The sequence below is a fragment of the Beta vulgaris genome, chromosome 9 (genome assembly GCF_026745355.1).
Source record: "Beta vulgaris subsp. vulgaris cultivar EL10 chromosome 9, EL10.2, whole genome shotgun sequence".
Taxonomy (NCBI): domain Eukaryota; kingdom Viridiplantae; phylum Streptophyta; class Magnoliopsida; order Caryophyllales; family Amaranthaceae; genus Beta; species Beta vulgaris.
The window spans coordinates 35025945-35047616 of NC_079210.1; the positions used below are offsets into that span (position 1 = coordinate 35025945).

At 27.7% G+C, this 21672-nt stretch overlaps 1 pseudogene; it reads right to left on the minus strand.

Moving 5' to 3' along the window:
• Nucleotides 1–2164: 2164 nt before the first annotated feature.
• On the minus strand, nucleotides 2165–6567 carry LOC109135462 (uncharacterized; annotated as a pseudogene).
• Nucleotides 6568–21672: the final 15105 nt, after the last annotated feature.

Genomic DNA, 21672 nt, shown 5'->3' on the forward strand with positions numbered 1-21672 from the left:
CTGACTATTTTGCCCCGGCCCCCTTCCCTTTCTAAATTACAAAAGGAATCTCAATACCAAAATGGGGGTCAAACAAAGCCATCAGAAATTAATTTTCAACAATCACTCGGAAATCACTTATATGAGGAAACTTTACAAATCACTGATAGAATTGAGAAAATCACATTGTAAAAATCACGCAAACCATTCAAATGATCAGGAAACTTTACAAAAACTAAAAATTAACTTACAAACTAAACTAATATATTATGACGTCGATACATACAAAAACATTCACAAAATTCATTTACAAATCATTGTTCTTAATAACCATTCACAATTACATACTCACAAAAATTACCTATAAACACAAATTTGAGAAAAATATCAGATTTTGACAGTGATATCACACATTCGTCCATCGGCGATTCGCGAACTTTTAAATAGGTACATAATTCTTTTAATCTTCAAAGTTATTTCACATTAGTCGTCTGTTATGCGGTTGAAAAATGGAGATAATAACAATTAGTTAAAAAGGGCTTTTATATAATTAGACTTAAATTTGATTCATTTTCATATAAAATCAGAAAACAAGATGTGTATGAAATTTGATTCATATATGACACTGACGAAAAAGTTACAAATTTAGTTCTTTTTTTAAAATTCCAATATAAAAGTTTTGCCCAAAACTATTGCAGAATATCTATGTTCAAAAATAAATTTTGAAAAACAAAACAATATCAAACCTTTTTGCGAACAACTTTCGCAAAAATTCATTTTTAGGAAAAAAAAATTTACATTAATTTGCGAAAACCATTTCATGCGAAATCAGATTGTGCATGAAAATTTTGAAATTTCATTTCACCTATAATTGAAACTCGAAGTGTTCAAATTTAGAAAAGGAGAAAAATTAAACATGACATGCAAAATCAGATTGTGTATGAAAAATTTAAAATTCCTTTAAATATTATTGAAACTGAAAGTGTGAACATTTAGAAAAGGAGAAAAAATAAAAATGATGAAAATTCTTAAATATCAATTTGTGAAATCAGAATTTAGAAGTAAGACAAGGAAAAAAAAAAACTGAAATTGTATTATACTTTTCGGTTACAATTTTGGGATCATGCATAGAGAAAATACTGAAATCCATATCAAAAACTATTATGAATTACAAAAATGAATAAAACCAAAAAAGAACATAGAACATCATACTTATTATACTTATTATAAAAGAACATGCGCATATAAGACTTGAGAAACAAAAAACTATTCAAAATCACAAAAATGAATAACAACATAAAAAGAACATAGAAGAGTTTTATTCACAAAATGGAGGTGAACATAAATACTAACTTACATTTTCAGTTTATTTACTACTTAGTATTAGGCCTAAAAATATCATCGCAAGCATCGCGTGCACAAAAGGCTAGTGCTACATATTCCATGTGGTGAGGTATATCAGGTTGAATGTAATTTTAAGGTTATGCAGTGAGTAGTGCGTGGTAAGCTATGATATCATGTCTTTATTAAAATCCCAAACATAAGGTTGATTGACAATTAAAAATTCAAAAATAAAGGTTGATTGAGATTTTAAAACTCTTTCCATAAGTGACGTTTTTCGTATCAATCATATTAATCTAATTTGGCAATGATTTAGTATTGATTATGTATATAAAGATTTGATGATAATGATGCCAAAATTATATGCATGATTAGGCAATTTAAGTGTATCAATTACATAGATTACGTGATTGACATAACTGTTTCCTTAATTATATAGATTAGGTATCAATCAAAATCCGTAATTGACGTCATGATATATATTAATGAATCAATTATATGCGTGATTAAGGGAAGGGATTTACGTGATTTAGGAAATTTCATATTCTTTGATTGCCTTGACACGTGGACACTCTAAATGAGCTGCAAAAAAATACTGATCAACGGAGCATGCCACATCATGCCACGTGGGATTGAAATCTCTAACTTTGCGACACGTGGCCTGAAGGATTCTTCTTTAGATATATACACTAGTTTTAGGACCCGTGCATGATGCACGGGAGTATTAATTGCTTGATAGCATAACTAATGATCAATAAAAAGAATCAAAATAACGAAACATATTTAACTAATCATATATGAAGGCATCAAATTGTTATTTACAGAAATGATTTTCTAACGCAATCTATATGTTTGAAAACACTTCCTTGTAAACTACGTTTGTTGTACCTGTACACACTCCGTGTTCTTTGTCAAAAGGAAGTATCTTCAGACCTTTTTTACTCGTAACTCTGGAAACAGCAACATAAAATTGGTCGTGGCTAATAACAGGTCTCGGGAGACACAGGCCTACATGAGACAAAGATTGTCCTTGACTTTTATTTATAGTCATAGCAAAACAAACCATTAAAGGAAATTGACGTCTCTGAAATCTGATAGGAAACTTGGTGGAGTCCGACGGCATCAATGTCATTCTTGGAATAAAAACTTTTGCACCCACATTACTTCCGGAAATAACAGTAGCTTCAATAACACGATTACCTAAATGATTGACGACTAACCTCGTGCCATTACATAATCCAGATGTTTGATCAATATTATGTAGAAGCATAACGGGCGCACCAACCTTTAATCGTATGCTATGATTTGGGAGACCAGAGCATTTTATTGTATTGAGGAATTCAGTGGAGTATATTTCGTGGACACCAAAGTTTCCTTCCTCTTTGCTTATAGCATCTGATCTCCACTATCTCATTTGTTGGGGCCAAAATAGCTCTTTCTTGGAAATATTTAGCTTCCCAAATATGTTCCTGTAGGTCTGGATACGTGCTTTCAACAATTGCTAAAATCGGATCGGCCCCGGGATCTATAAGGATATCTTTTGCAATCTCGATGACGGCTTCACCATCATTAGGACCGCCAACATTTCCATCTCCAAAGCTTAGTATCCACTCTGAGAATTCTCGCAATTCATCAACAGAAGATTTTGAGGAACCTGATTGTAATCTTATATTGCGAGTAAGTCTAAGGACCTTACACGAATCCCATAAGTAAGACGAATTAACGGTGGCGAACACGATATCCTGCCTACTTCCCTTTGGTACAACTAGTAATATCTGCCTGAGATCACCACCGAATACTACCACTTTACCTCCAAATGGTCGATGCAAGTTATCCCTATCAATAGACCTCATTATGTCCCTCAAACTTCTATCAAGTGCTTCAAAACAATACTTATGCATCATCGGAGCTTCATCCCAAATGATAAGTTTTGTCTTAATGAGAAGATCAGCTAACTCCGACCCAGGGCGAATTCCGGCGCAAGTAGAATTTTCATTTACATTCAAAGGGATACCAAATCTAGAATGAGTTGTTCTTCCACGTGGAAGGAGGAGAGAAGCAATTCCACTCGAAGCTACTGGAATACAATTTCGCCCTTCTTTCTTATTGCAGCACATAATGTTTTCCAAACATATGTTTTACCCGTCCCTCATAGCCGTAAACGAAAAATACACCTCCTTCTTCACTCGAGCAGCATCCAATACTTCTCGATAAATCATCGACTGCTCATCAGTTAAACCTTTATACAATTTGTCGTGTTCCACGGTCATTTCCTCAATGTCATATGAAAGCTCATCTGCTATAAGGTTGTTTTGTCCTTCAAACATGATTAGTTCATCAGGAAACGGCATTTCACTAATCTACGCAAGCTGCTACCATTACTTTGGAGCATGGTTTCAATCTCAGCCAATGCAAAAGATTCGATTTGATCATCGGTTAAATGCAGGTCTGTGAAACATATAAAAAAAACAGTAACCTATATTAAGAATGCAAATTGCTAAAAAGTATGGTTTTTGACTCAAAAATCTTTTCGTAGTTATTTACCTTTATTTTTTTTGAAGACAACGCTCTTGTAAAGTATGTCATCAGATAATAACTGCCATGTCTTATGCCAAACTTCCTCCGGCTTCGACATGCTACCAGATAATAGTAACATAGAGAACAAATGTCTTAGATAATACCCTGATTCTCTAAAACTTGCTTCTGTTATTGCATCGACATATTCCTTGTCATCATCAAGTAAACCCCTTGCGTAGCAAGCTTCCTTGAATGTAGGATACACTAAACCATCAACCGTTCTAATGTCTTCGTAGCATGTCGCGCCTTTTACAAAATTCAATAAAGTTCTAAGATAGAACTTCTCTCCAGATCCTGGTGAGACATGGTAGATTCGTCCTATTGTGACACCTTTAGATCTTGGTGTCCACTCTCTCTGTGCCTGTTTCCAAACAAATTTTGTAGGGAACTCCACATAAGTAAGCTCCCTAGCTTCTTCATATTTTTGGTTACATTGCATCCAAGCTAGGAATTTTGTATTGTCAATATGAGGTCTGTCTAGTACAGATTCCACATCCGCATGGTCGTTAAACAAAACGGTTTGTTCTCCCGGTAGATGAAAACTTAATCTTTCAACTGCAGGGGTTCGATAATGTATGTTGAATCCAAAAATCCTCCAAATTGCTTCACACGCCGAAATATATCGGCAATCATAGTACATCTTTATTTCATCTATTTCTTAGCTTCACCTTCTTTCTGTTTATCTTGATAAGCCGCAGCTGTAACCCTATCATATCCCTTGTTTATATATTTGAACAAATATTTAATTGATCTAGATTGGTTACACCATTCAACATTTATGTGTCCTTGATATTTACGAAGCAATTCAGCATTATACGGAACAACATACCGATTATCAAGGTGAACCCCACTCTTCTCAACTATAGATCCATTATCTCTTCGTCTGTACACTGGATATCCTTCATCATCTACCTTAGTTGCATCATTGAACCTCTTGGGAAAATGCTTACTGCATTGCTTGTCAATCATACACGGAGCATTTGTATTTGCTGAGCCACATGGACCGTGCATCATGTACTCGCTTACTACTTGATATAGTTCTGGATCTTCAGATTTATCAGGCAACTCAGCATAAATAATCTTATCAATATCTAAATCAACATGGTATTTGTCTCCCTGATGCATGAACAACAAAATATGAGCGTGCGGCAAACCACACTTTTAGAATTCAACTGTATAAACCACTGAAAATAAGCAGACAACAAAATAAGTTTTGATATTCAAGTTAAAAAATATATAACGATAGCAATCCAATTAAAAATAACATATAATAATAATAATAATAATAATAATAATAATAATAATAATAATATAATATAATAATAATAATAATAATAATAATAATAATAATAATAATAATAATAATAATAATAATAAAATAATAATAATAATAATAATATAATAATAATAATAATAATAATAATAATAATAATAATAATAATAATAAGGACGATGTCTAACATACCAGCCCTAACCCTGCCAAATATTTTGCGATCTTTCAGATCTTTCACCAACTGGTTTAGTTTCATCTTAAAAACTCGACATATGATGTCTGGCCTATCCTCTGGCCTTAGGCCTCTTTTTTTTACAAATCTAGTAATCTCAGGCCACTTAGGATTACACGTAAATGTTATGAATAAATCTGGATAACCATACCATCTGCAAATAGCCATCGCATCTTGATAGTTTTCTCTCATATAACTATGTCCTCCTGTGAAGAAGATGGCAATACTATACGACTTCCAGTCAAGATCCCTCTGTTTCACCTCTTTCGACAGCACCTCTTAAATTCTTGACATTCGCAGCTCTCAAGCTTTGTTGGTTGTGTCTAAGAAAAGACAACCTTTCAGCTTCAATCATTGTGTAAGCACTACTAAGAATTGTTGTAACAACCTCCGAGATAATAGTATTGTTGCCGCCTCCAGAGCTCGGTCTTGTATTCTGTATGCAAAAAACTCACGCATTGTGAGTTTAAACCTCTTTCCTTTGAGCGCTCTGATGGAGTCTTATCCTTGTGCATAATATCTGTTCTAAATCCATCTTTCCCGTATGGAAATAATAGTGAGATTATGCATAGCGAGGTAAGAAGGATGAAGTTCGGAAATTTGTTGTAGCTTTCCACCCTTCTTTCGATAATTATATCTCTTTTGTCGGCACTATCAATATCTCCTACGATAAGTGCAGCTACTTCTGATGTTGTTGGCAAATTGTAAGTTCTTCCATCAGACTCTCTTTTGCCGATAAGTTTTAATTTCAAATTCTCACACGTGTTAGATGCAAACCTATCCCTAGCCATTCTAAAATTATGAGCTAAAGGGTTATTATGATCTAACATATCTTGTAATTCTGCGACTAAGCGATCTTCAAACTTGTCTGGGTTTGATGTACTGGTAAGACATAATGAATAATAAGTTAGGATTTGAAAAGGAATATATAAATTAAACAATTAAAGTTACAATGATACTTAAATCCATTTACTATGTTGTACCTTGCAGCTGTTTTCCTGTTCTTTATTTCATCCTCAGTATCATATATGTAAAGCTGAGAAAACTTTGGTCGTGCACCATCAGCAGGCAATAAAGTACCTATTAAGTGATGATTTTGACCACCAATTTTGTAATTATATGGACCTCGACCTTTAGTTGTAGGTGCAATAATCCTTCCACCCATTGATGTAAACGAATACATCATATTATATCCTCTTATATTTATTTTCAAGAAAATGGTTGTCTTCTATTATGTTTCTTCTTCAATAGATCATAAATAATTTGAGGTGGATGTTTTAGCAGAGGTAGCTGAACCTTCCCTTGCATGCAACACAACGAAAACTTTGGCTTGATGTTTTGGTTTTCTTGTTACTCTCTCATTAACCACATTTCCGCGCCACAAAACTCACATACATATGTTGGGTCTCCTAAATCTGAGTAGCTCTCTGTGAAAAAACAAAATCAGTAATAAATATGCGATATAAACATAAATAAGAAGACAACACAATAAATCATAATAATAAGTACGACATTTCGCATGATATGCAATAGTTATTACAAATTATATGCCAACCTGTAACGATATCCATATAATTGACGTCGTTGTCACTATCGTCTTCTGTAACACAGTCATCTTGAACGGTAGTATTTGATTGGTCATGAGAACTTGATTCAATATTTTCATCTTTATATAACAGTCATAAAAAACAATACATTTTAGATACGATGTGAAAAGTACTTCAAATATTAGATACTTGTATTTAATAAGTAAATAATAAATTAATACCATTTATAATTCTCCGTGTAACTGATTTAAGGATATTTGAACTTCGAACCACATGTCTCTTAGATCTAACATTACTATGAGATTGTGCCAATTCCAACATGTCTCCAGAACACATAGAGCTGCCTATTAATTATTGCGTTTTAGTTAATATAAAAAAAATCGATGTAATTATCGAATACAATCAGTTCATTGAATAGTACAGAATGCATACCTCGAGCTCTTTTTTCTAACATAATCTGCTTTCTGTTTACTTCTGGCAATATCAGAAGGAGATTGTGTGGCTAAAGTAAATGTCAAATAAATATCTTCATGAGATTTTGCATATTAATTTTATTTAATCGTTTAATATAAATAATAATAATTACATATCGCAATGTATGTAAAGCGTATACCGTTGATAACAATGCTGGTAGGATTATTGTTAGCAATAATTGTGTTTAGCGGTGCTTCAAAAGACGAATTAGAAGATGATGATTGCAAATCTAGAAAAATAAAAATTTGTATATTAATTATCTTAATATCAACATTAAAATTTAATTACCATATAAAGGGAATTTATCATATATTTACCTATACGCCCCAATGGAGTAGTACAAATAATACTTGAATCATTAAATATTGTGCTTATTAACGGTGAATTAACAACGGATCCATCTGAATATAATACGAAAAGATCAAATAAGTTTATATTTAACATACGATAATATTTCGTATAATAATAGCCTCTATAGTACACATCTATACCGTTCAATGAACGACAAAAAACATTGGAATTAAATACGGATTGCTGCGTCCCTAAATTGGCCGAAACTTTTTCACGTCTTTGTGATAATATTAGTTTTCGTTTTTGCCTTGCACATCATTGTTCAATTTGTTTTGATACAACTTGATTTAGAGATCTTGAGGATACTGCAAACAAACAAAAACAATACAATACAAAAAGTGAAGTTATATAACGACAATATAATTGCCAAATGAAAACCAAAACAAACGATAATTTGTGAATATATTAATTAATTAAATTTAGAATCATAATATTTTATTATGACTATATCTTATGTAATCATAGTATCACAAATAAATTAATATTGAGAGGGTTAAAGATAATATGTTTACATATAAAGTCTTCTTAAAATTCATGTTTATTGACATTAAAATAGACTGCTTTTATGAAATTAACCTATATATTATTTAAAAACATTGAATAACATTAGTAACATACCATTTGACTATGTACAAAATATCAAATTATAAGCCAACATGTAGAGATTATATTTCGGTCAAGACAACATTTATAAGCAACCTTTGTTATTATATTTGTGATGATTCACATGCATTGCTATTTACTTCATTTCATTCTCAAACATATAACAACCTTCTTATTTCTCTATCTCTCTAACTTCTCTCTATATTCTTCACAAATCTTCATCTACTCCTAAAAATTTCCAAAAAACTTTCTTCATTTCTCACGATTTTGTCCTACAATTTTTATTCTCAAAATCAAATACACAAATTCAACATCAAACATGAACACAAAAAAATCAATTTTTTTGGTTCGAAAATGTCTCGGTAGAAAATAATATGGAAATTCTACATATTTCCATTTTTTCAAAGTTTTAATTCGGGAATTTCTCAAATTGATTAGTTATGGGCGAATTACTTGCAAAATTAGTTGCATGTCATCATCTCAACATATTCAAGATGGAAATTAAAGATTTTTGGTAAGTTTATTTTTCTTTTTTTTTCGTTTTTGTTTATATGGTATATGTTATGTGGATGTGTTTTATATTTTTTTTGCTTTTGCTTATAAAAATATGAATAAATACAATAATATTATTCGAAATTTGATTTGCATGTAAAATTATGATAATAATGGTGAATTTAAGTTAAAAAGTTTAATAGTAAGTGACAAAATTATTTCGTTTTTAAATTTTTTCTTCCGATAATAGTATACATGATAAATCTATAATTTAAATTTTTCTTTAATTATAATAATTCATATTACTGGTTATTAATAAAAATATGATTGAGTAGTTAGATTGCATGTTAATGTTTATTGAAAATTAAGGTAAGAAACAACTATTTTGTTAATCAAATACACAAAATCAACATCAAACATGAGAACACAACAAAAAATCATATTTTTTTGCTTTGAAATGTCTCGGTAGAAAATAATATGGAAATTCTACACATTTCCATTTTTTCAAAGTTTTAATTCGGGAATTTCTCAAATGTTGATTAGTTATGGGCGAATTACTTGCAAAATGTAGTTGCATGTCATCATCTCAACATATTCAATATGGAAATTAAAGATTTTTGGTAAGTTTTATTTTTCTTTTTTTTTTCGTTTTTGTTTATATGGTATATGTTATGTGGATATGTTGTTTTATATTTTTTTTGCTTTTGCTTATAAAAATATGAATAAATACAATAATTATTATTCGAAATTTCATTTGCATGTAAAATTTATGATGAATAATGGGTGAATTTAAGTTAAAAAGTTTAATAGTAAGTGACAAAATTATTTTATTTATAATTTTTTTTCTTCCAATAATAGTATACATGATAAATCTATAATTTAAATTTTTCTTTAATTATAATAATTCATATTACTGGTTATTAATAAAAATCTGATTGAGTAGTTAGATTGCATGTTAATTTTTATTGAAAATTAAGGTAAGAAACAACTATTTTTGTTAATTTAAACATGTTTTTTTTCGTTTATGTATATACAGTTTGTATTATATTTATATGCATTTTTTACTTTTTATTGAGAGATCTTAAAAAGATATGAATAACTACAATAAATTATATTGTTATATTCATTTGCATGTAAAAATTTGGTGAATTATGGGTCAATTCAAGATACATAAGTTTAATAGAAAGTGAACAAAAAATTTGCATATACAATTTTTTCGTACGAAGATATAATTATACATGATGAATTTATAATTACATAATTTTTTCATTATAATTATTTATATTATTGGTTATTATTACAAATGTGATTGAGTATTTAGATTGCATGCTAATATTTCTTTAAAATTTAAATGTTATCTTCAACATAATGAAAATAATAAATAAAGTCCTAATATTTTTTTAAAATTATAATTTACATGTAAAACAGTGTACTATTGAATAATATGATTTTATTGGTTTTAAATATATAGATGTTGGTAGAATATCAACAATCAGTTTGTATATTTTATATTCGGTTGAGCTGAATTTCGGACTTTCAGGTAAATTCTTATTTTTAACATTTATTTTATGTACATAAATATATATTTAACGAAGGTTGATTATAATATATATTTAAACGAATTTTGCAATTATGTAGTTAAAATTAAAAACTGGGTTGCATGTCAGTATGTTGCAAAGGAGATTTATTAGACTTCAAGAAAATACATCGTAAGGTATTAATTTCTTTATTCTTGTATTTTTATGCACCATATGTATAGTGCTCGTTGTAATTAGATTAACTTTAATTTTCAAATGCAACATTAAATTATGTGAACCAATTGTTAATGATATGTATTAAAATGTTATTCCATACGACCAAATGAATATATGAAGCAAAATTAATTTTTTTTATTTATAGTAAATTGATAAAAATGTTGTTTCTATTAGTTTTCAAAAAAAGAATACACAAACAAATATGACATCTATTATTACCATAACATATTGTATGTCATATATAATTACATATAGAGTAGTACAAAAAAATAACTACATTCATGAGCTTTTAACTATTTTAACGTTATAATGAGAATATTATGGAATAGAAATACCGTTAGATATGTCGCATAAAGGAGTTCTTTGTGTAATACAACTTATGTGACTTCTTTGAGAATGAAAATGTAGTTCTTGTTCTTGACTAACATTATCTGCAAAACACCAAAAAAATGTTATATTTCACATAAATGATAAGTTACAGTTGCATCATAAATTGTGACGATAAATGATAAGTTACATTTATTCAACAACTTGAAACTTCCCATATTGATATCAATTATATTCCCAATAACCCTAATTGGTTTGTCCTACATATTACATTAAAATACAATTAAGAGACATAATAAATTATAAAATGATAGAAATAAATAAGTAAGCACTAAAGAAAAAACTTACATGGATAATATTTATGAAATTAAATATCGATGAACGGGTTGCATTTGCTATAAGTAGAGTACGTGTAATAGGTAACGGGCAATGACGTATGAACTTATATTTTTCTTGCGCATAACGGTTGTTTTTAAACCTGTACGTTGGAATTAATTAAATTTCAAATTTCCGAAACACAATTAGCTTTATTTGAAATAAGTTTTTTGCAATCATTATGAATTAATAAGTAAGATGTTACCATTTTATCAACATAGATGTTTTTTTTGTCCGGGGTCGAACATAAATATTCGAAATATCTGTACTGTGCAAGTAAACACCTTAACAACAGAAGAGGAACATTAGGATCTACATGATAAATAATAAAAAAATTAATATAAATATAATACCTCCATCATTTCTTACGGCTAGCGCACATCCTATAATACAAATAGGTTCATCTATACTTTCATGTTCTTCAATTAATTGAGTAGTAAGTTTGATCTTCATAGCTATATAACTGAACAATATGTACAAAGAGGAATTATATTGAATACATTTCAAACTAATATATAACATATAGAAGACTTAATGAAAATATAAATACAATACCTTTCATCCATAACTATTAACTCTTGTACGCGAAATGAAACGATAATTCCAAATATATCTAAAACGAAATGAAAAGACAATTTAATAACAAAAATTTTATAATACTTTATAAAAAGAATAAAAAGTTTATATATTATTACCTACTATATGATTAACCTTTTCTACCGTGTTATCGTATATTGTATCTAATCGTAATATATTGATCTTTGAAGAAGAATCATTCTTACTTGTAATGAAAAGACTCATAATTGTTTATATGAGGTTCGAACAAAACGTATTATTAAAGTTGAACAAAGTATAAAGATGAATGATTGATGTTTGTTTATATTGTATTATATGTATATATGTGTGTGTATATATATATATATATATATATATATATATATAATATTATATATATAATATTATATATATATAAATATATAACAATGAAGTATTTTGTGGAATGAATCTCTAAAACCAATCTTATTTGATTGATTTATTAGGATAACGACAATCAAATCGTATATGAAGTGTTTAGATTGATAATAACAAATGGCCATAAAAAATAGTGCAATTTTTTCATGGATAAATACAAACAACAAATAATAAACGAACACATACTTATAATATGAAGTGTTTATTTAATTATTCATAAAATCGTGATATACATATTTCATAAATAAATCCGTTTAATTTGTAAAAGTTTATATTTTCATATCATAAATGACTTAAATTATCATTCAATAAATAACAATATTTGTTAATAAATAGTTAATCATATATAGTAAAAATTCGTAATTGTCAAGTAGTATAAGAACAATAAATTTAAACTTGGAGACATATTTTACATTGATGGTAAGAAAGATACAATAAGATAGTCTAAGAACAAATCTAGTGCATCCTTTAACTCATAACAAAATACATAATCAAATAAAACATAACACACAACTAAAATAAACACCAACTACAAATGATGAAAATGACTACATTAGAGATATCAAACTCTTAATTAATCATAGATTGTAAAACACCAACTTCAATCATCACCTCTCTCCAATTCATCACGATAATATTCAACAATACTCCTTGCTTCTTGAGAAGCAAGTTCAATTTGGTTGCGAAAATAGGTAATTTGCCTCATATAACTCATTGTTTTCATCCCTTCATACTCTTCTAATTTACGTAATTTATAAACTGCATTAGAAAGTTTTTGATCAATTGTCGACCAATACTCTAAGAATTGGAAAGTAGCCTCCATAACTTCTACTATATGCTTAGCTGCGCTATTTTAGGATCCATTAAGATGATGTGATTAAATTGGAAAAGTTTAATAATAATAGGTGAAATTGTAATTTTTAGGAAATGTATAAGTAACAAAAATATCAAACTTACCTTATTTATAGTAGGGTTGGCCGAATTTCATGGCTTAAGGCAATTTAATACATGTTGGTGGAAGTAGATATGAATTGATAAGGATTGACCAAGTGTGGTCAAAATTGAAAATGACATTATTGCATGAAGTACACATTATGTATATTTTACAAAAACAATTTTTATTTGCATTGAATAAGTTGGAAGGAAAGTAATTATAAGAACTATTAAATAACTTTTTCGATGTTCATACATATATATATATATATATATATATATATATATATTATAATATATATATATATATATAATTATATAATTATATATTTTTTTAAAAAAAAAGCCTCATAAAAAACGAATTTGTTGAGTGACATATAATAAATGTTTGCTATAAGTTGGTATGACATTTATAAGCATTGACCAATTGGAGTCAAATTTTATAATGACAACTAATATAAATGTAGTAAAACATAAATAGAAACATAAACCTTGTTCTTATTCCATTGAAATTTAGATGAGCAATATTACGTAATTAAAGATAATACAACGTAAAAAACAAAATTCAACTAAACACTTTAATTTGATAAATAATCCAACAATATGCTTCTTGTAGTTGGTATTACACCACCATCGTTCATGTTGATTTCTTCAATTGGATATCGACATACGTAATGAGCTCGTGGAGAATTGCAATGAAGGAAATGTAGTATCATATATTCTAAATCAATATAAATCCTAGAATCTCTGATTGTAGAGAACACATACTCCGTCATATCCCAATCATCTGAATACAACCCTTCAGGATTCGTAACATTCTTGCCAACTTTATAAGATTTAATATCACCAGAACGAAACATTGTTAGTAACATACCTTGATGATCAAAAAAATTAGAATGTTCCACTTTTGGATGTCAAGTCTTTATAACTTTTGGTGAAGAAGGTGAGTCCAAAGAAAAGTAGTCATTCTTCATACTATTACAAAATTAATGTACACGTTTTTTTAATAATATAATTTTTATAGTGTGTAAGGAGGAATAAAAATAATAAGCTTATTTATAGATAACCTTAGATAATTAATACGATTAATTAATATTTTCCATATTAAACGTATATGAGAGTACAAAATAATTTCGTTCATAATATAAATGGAGTCAATCCCCAAAATCACGTTATCTAATTAGGAATGATTTTGATATATGTTATGAAATTGAACATGATTATATAATTTAAGTAATTCAAAGTTTAAATAATATTAATTGATAAACATTATACTTCAAAATACATTCCATATTAAATTTAAAGTTAGTCAATCCCCAAAATCACGTTATCTATTTAGGAATGATTTTTATATATGTTATGAAATTGAACATGATTAAATACTTAAATTAATTAAAGTTTGAATAAGAATAATTGATTTTTCCATTGAAAACGAAAGTATGATTTAGTCAATCCAAAAAATATTCGTTTATTCATATTAGGAATGATTTTGATAGATGTTATGAAATTGAACATGATTATATAATTTAAGTAATTCAAAATTTAAATAATATAGAATAATATTTTCCATATTAAACGAATAGGTGAAGTGGTAATTTTTAGGAGATGTTTAGGTAACAAAATTAGCAAATTTACCTTATTTCTAGTAGGTTGGCCGAATTATTATGATTAAGGCAATTTATTACATATTGGTGGAAGTAGATATGAATTGATAAGGATTGACAAAGTGTGGTCAAATTTGAAAACGACATTTTGCATGAAGTAGACATAGCTAGATTTGACTAACTATTTTTTTTTTTTTTTTGCATTGAATATGTTGGAAGCAACATTAGTTATTAAGGAAATATGTTATGTCCCTCAATAATTTTCGGATCTTCATATATATATAAATATATATATTCTTAAAAAAAAAAAAACTCATTTGTAATTATAAAAACGAAATATTGAGGAACATATAATGAATGTTTGATATAAGTTGGTATGGCAATTATAATCATTGACCAATTGGAGTCAAAGTTGAAAATGACAACTAATATATAAGTGCTAGAATAATAAAATTAGTAACTTCAAATAAAATATGAGATTAGAAGGATAATAGCTATGTTATACAATACATAATTCATTTTTTTGATGCCAACACCTTTAATTACATTACTGATTTATTAGATCATCCAAATACTGAACTGTTCTCCTTGCTTCTGTTGTTGCAAGTTCAATCTTATTACGAAAGGAGATAATCATACCAACATAACCCATGGTTTCCAGATCTTCTTCTTCTAATTTCTCTAGTGCTTTTAGAGAATTTGCAATCTGCTCATCAATGGCAGACCATGCTTCAAATAATTCCATCATAGCATCATTAATATCATTGACATGTTCAGCAATTTTAGGATCCATCTAATAGAGTAATTTCGTTTTTTCAGAAAGTAGATGGCCACCAATCTTAGACAATTTTTTGAACGTATTTTTTTTGTTTGGTTTGGTTGTGCAAAAAACCGGTTTAGTATTATGCATTTTATAGGCATAAAAACATCATTTAATGAATTGCATGCATTAGGTGGTAGTTCATATTTAATATTTTGCATGCATTGGTTGGTAATTCATAATTTAATGTATTGACTAATAATATAATCCAACCATGATAAATAAAATCAAAAACGTTTTTGTTATATGTTATGAAATTGAACTCGATTAATTAATAAATCTTATATCAATTAACATTAATTTATATTTTCATATTAAACGAATTTTATGGTTTTCACCATAAGTTAATAATCAATGCAAAATTCAAAAACAAAAAGAAAACAACTATATATATATATATATATATATTTATTTATGAAAAAGCGTGATTAGTAAGTAACCACTTATATTATAACAATTTATAATATGCATATTATACACGAAATAAAATATAACCGAATAATATATATATTATCATAAATACTCATTGCACCTAAATAGATTAGAACATTAAAAATAAAAAACAAACTTTCTAAACAACTACGAATAATACAAAACGTTTTACCATAACCGAACATAACATATATCATAATAACTAATTGCACTTAATAACTTAGACATTGAAAATACGAAACTAACATTCTAAACAACTACGAATAATACAAACATAGATTAATATTTTTTGCTAGATAACTTAGTATTATCTACCAAATAGTTCTTCATAAATAATTCATTTTTTAATAAGAGAATCCAAATACTCAATGGTGCACTTTGCCTCTTTGGTAGCAAGTTCAATAGCATTACGAAATGAGATTATCATAGCAATATAACCCATAGCATCCTCACTTTCTTCTTCTTCTTCTTCAATTTTATTTAAATTTTGAAGACATGTAGTTAGTTTATCATCAACCATGGACCACTGGTCCAAGAATTCGAACATAACATTGTTAACTTCCTTCACATCTTTGAGACATTTTGGATCCATTAGAAGATGATAATTTCTATATCTTATACTTATAACCAATGAAATGTAAAATGAAATAAGGAATTTTTTTGAAGAATGAAAGAAATCGTTTTTTGGAAGGTGATGGGATGAACATAGAGATACCAAATAGATCTTTATATAGGCCAAGTAGAACCGGTTTTCTAGGTTTAATTTATTGCAAGTAAGTAAGGCAATGCAATTAACTATGATAGGTACCTTGGTAGGTATTGACTTTGGACCAACAAATAACATAGTCAAAGGTGCACAAAGTATTAAATATTACACCATTACTTTATTATAATTCCATAATTCAACATTATTAAGAGCTTGAACAGAATAAAAATAAAAACAATAGAAAACAACACTAAGAATTACTATTGTTCAACTCTACATGAGTCGTTTCATTACAAATATAATCGAGTAAAACTTTATTACTGATACGACTACAATCCGTATTGTTTAAATCAATGTCTTCAAAATAGTCATCATCAACTTTGTAAGTCCTATGAGGATGGCATTGTAGATCATATATCATCATATTCCAAAAATCAAAATATGGACGATAACCATCTATTGTTGTATTGACATCTTCAACATAAGCCCAAATTTCGTTGCTTCTATTGATATGAAAAGTGAACATACTCGACACTTCGTGGAAATATAAAAGTCCTCCACGAAATAGTGTTAAAACCATAGATTTCACATCAAGAAAATTAGAATAGTCAATTTTAGTGGGCCATTTTTCCTTTCGAATATGAGATTTTAAAATATTATGTGGAGGACATTGTATTGGTTTTGAGGCAGAGGAGGAAGTTGGCATGATACTAATTGTTGAAAGCACAAAAATGATTGTATTCATGAATGAAAATTCGGTCCTATTTATACATAAAGGGAGAGCTATCTATAATGTAATTAATCTCGGCATTTTTTAAAAAATTCAAAAGTTGATTGGTCGAAATTAAGGTTGATTGACAATTAACTATAAATCATCCTTGATTGATATTTTGATTTCATTACCATATATAAAGTATATAGGAAAAAACGTATGTACATGACATTATAAAAAAAAAAAAATCGGGCAATAAATATCATAATTGGAGATTTTAGAATCCGAACTTGCCTTTTTTTATTCCACAATTTAAGCCAATCATCAATAATTACCTCAATCACCCCTAATTAACATTTCAAAAAAACCCGAAAACTTTAAGAATTCGGACGCCACATAGCCAAATATTTTTTATATTGATAACTTATGTAGAACTTTGTTATCTTCACAAATAACATTGAGTGTCTTGCAACTATATCAAAAAAAATATTATCTAACAATAAAATACTAATAACATTAATCCTACAAAAAAAAAATATATAGATAATATAAAAGTAGACAGTATTGGATATAAAATTTTATTCATAATTAATAAAAATGACACCATTGATTTATAAAAATTATATGAAGCAATAAATGTTTTTCAACCCTTCAAGATAGTGAAGAAAAATCTAACTTCTCTATCACACTTGCAATCATAACACTTCAATCTACTATAAGCATTAGCAACATTATAGTAATCATGTATAGCCCACATGTTGCCCTTTATATGATCCTTATTGTTGTTTTGACAAATAAATGGGGGCTCCTTTGCAAAATCCTCGTTGTGTCTAACCCTTATCATCCGTAACATTCTTGTAAAGATATTTCTACATGCAATAATATTCGCCATATTCAGTCTTGAAAGTGTTTTTTTTAGCTTATGATGACAAGCTTTATATTATTCGGATAGGTTGATGATAGCCATATTAGGCCTAGCAAGTAACATGCCATAGTGTCTCCAACTTTGGTGGCCTCGATCAAAGTCCATACTCCAGTGTTGTATTTTTTTTCTTCAAAAATTTGGATCTGCATAAAAACATATAAGGAAATAAAAAGTTTATTTTAACAATATTAAAAACATATAATAACCCAACGAATTTTATTTAAATTTAATTTATTAATAAAAATGTAGTTAATTTATTTTAATCGTAATTCGTAAAATAATTAATTAAAACGTTTCACAAACGATTTGATTTTTAAATTTAATTTATTTTAATTTTAATTCGTAAAATAATTAATAAAAGCTTTTAACAAACGATGTGATTAAATATTCATCTTCTATCTATTAATATTATAACCGTTATATCATAATGTAACATTAATATGAAATTAACTAAATAAAGATATACAATAAAGTGACTTACTAATCCAACACGAACCAATGCAGCAGGATTTTTCACTTCAAGGCATTTCGAGAAAAATAACTTGGCATTACTATTCACCAACTCTCCACCATTAATTAAAAATTCAACGTAAACTTTCTTCATCACATGTTCATCCTTTGATAGTGTATTCAGAATCTTACAACTGATAAAACAATAAATAACCATTAAGTACGTTTTCACATGAACTAACACATTAAAAAATATGTTATTATTTAGAAACACCTTAATTTGCAACACATAAAACTGAATGGTACTTGTGAAGCAACACGTCCAAGAATATTAATTGTTATCTCAATAGGTAAACTTTCAAAAATATTGCGCCTACATTGAGACTTTTTTCTCATTGCAGATGAGTTCTTCTTTTTTTCGAATTTTCTAAAGAAGTTATGAGATATTTGAATGTATTATTCGAAATAATACACCTATATATATAACACCACAAAAAAATTGTCATACTAAACGTATCAAGTTAATAGGAAAACATTCCTTATTTTAAAAACCGACAGATATCTTTTATTATACTATACATATAATAAGGTAACTTTATAAATAATATTGATGATTCAATAAATACCAAAAATAAACATGTTCGGTATCTTCGAATTATTTAAACATATTTTTTATGAAATTCGAATTAGTTATGGTTAAATAAAATACAATTTGTTTAGTGGCATAATTAAATAGGACATATAAAATTTCGGATAATTATAAGTTGTATGATGGTGGAGAATATATATAAAGAGATGGATATGTAGTTGAGTACAAAATTTATTGCCAGTCAATGTGACTTTTGCATTAAATTTAGTAGGTCATTGTTTTTATTGAAAAGATGGTGGGGACTTTATATAGGTCAAAGTATTTGAATTGATATATCAATGAATCATCAAAATCAATACATTAGACAAAGTACTTAATAATTTGATAATGACATGACAACAAAACAAATAAGTACATAAATAAAGCGCATAAAGATATGTAAATCATCTTATTACAACTACGTACTAAAAAATAAATATGAACCAAAAGAAATTAAATAAGGTTATCGATAATAAAAATGGTAATGACAATTACAATCAAACTTTAATTACTACGTTTTAATCAATTGATAGATAATCAACTAATACTTTGTTGTTAACGCCACAACATTCCATGTTGTTTAAATCAAAATCTTCAAAATACTCATCATCAATCTTGTAAGCTCTTGATGGAATGCATTGTTGATCATATAACATCATGTTCGAATAATCAAAATATGGACGATAACCATGTATTGTTGTCCAAACGTCGTCAACATAAGCCCAAACTTCATTGCTTTTATTAAAATCATATGTAAACATACTGGACACATTGTGGAAATAAAGATGGCCTCCACGGAAGAGTGTTAAAACCATAGATTCAACATCTAAGAAATTCGAATATTCAACTTTAGCAGGCCATTTTTTTGATGGATTTTCGGTTTCTATTATGTTTGGAGGAGAACATAATATTGATGTAGAAGTAGGGGAAGAAGTTGACATAAATATGCAAATTGAAAGTCCGAAATTGAGTTGGGATGTTTGAAGAGAAAACGACACTATTTATACTAAAAAATCTTCCGTTTTTTTTTTTTTTTAAAATACGTTATCTAGCTAATTATGGTTGATTGACAATCAGAATAACTATTGATTGATTGATTAGTAATATAATTTCGAAAAGTATCAATTTAAATTAACTGATTGATTGACAATTACCATTAAGCGAGGCAATAATTAAGATTGATTGATAATTTAAATTACTTCCCGTATTTAGTTGATTAGTAAAATATTCGTAAACTTTCAAAAAGGCAAAAAAAAAAAAAAAAAAATCGGCCAACACTAATATTACTTTGAATTACGAAATTATACCCATAATTAACTCTCAATCACATTAATATATGAATGGAATATCCTTGATTTCCGAAAATCTCTTATGAGATCATGATATTAATTGCCTAATTTAAAAAATGAATCAATTAATTTCCTAATTCCTTTGCATTTTTCATTAAATTTTCGGCCAAAATAATATGCATTGCCACGTGGACACTCTCATTGAGAGTTTAATTGTGAGGAGCTCTAGAATTGCTCTGTCAATGTGAGCTTGACATGTCAGCTTTTGGATTCTGCTTTAGATAATAGTATAGATAGATAGATAGATAGATAGATATTTGTATATGTGTTTTTTCTCTCTCATGTTAGAATTTGACAAGTGTCAAAATATGATTTGGTGACAGAAAAAGTTGCATAATTACATTTTTGGCTTTAGGTCATGTTCTTTTGAACTTATTTTGGCTGAACTGAAATTAAATTAACTGAACTAAAATTAAATTAACTGAACTGAAATTAACCGAATTGAGAGAAACTGAAATTGATTATATATATAATTTTCTAAAATAATAATAATGGATAATAATCAATGAGTATTAACATAATATATCAATACTTATTATTATTATTTTTAGATAATTGTTTATTATTTTTATTAAATAGTTGGTGGTGTAGATAATAATAATAACAATAATAATATAAAAATAATAAAAAAATATAAAAAATAATGACAAAAAATATAAAAGAATTACAAAAATTGTTATTATAATTATAATATTAATAATAATAATATAATTAATAATAATAATATAATTAATAATAATAATATTAATAATAATAATATTAATAGTAATAGTGAAAAAATAATAATTAAACACTAGATAAGATTGAACTGAAATT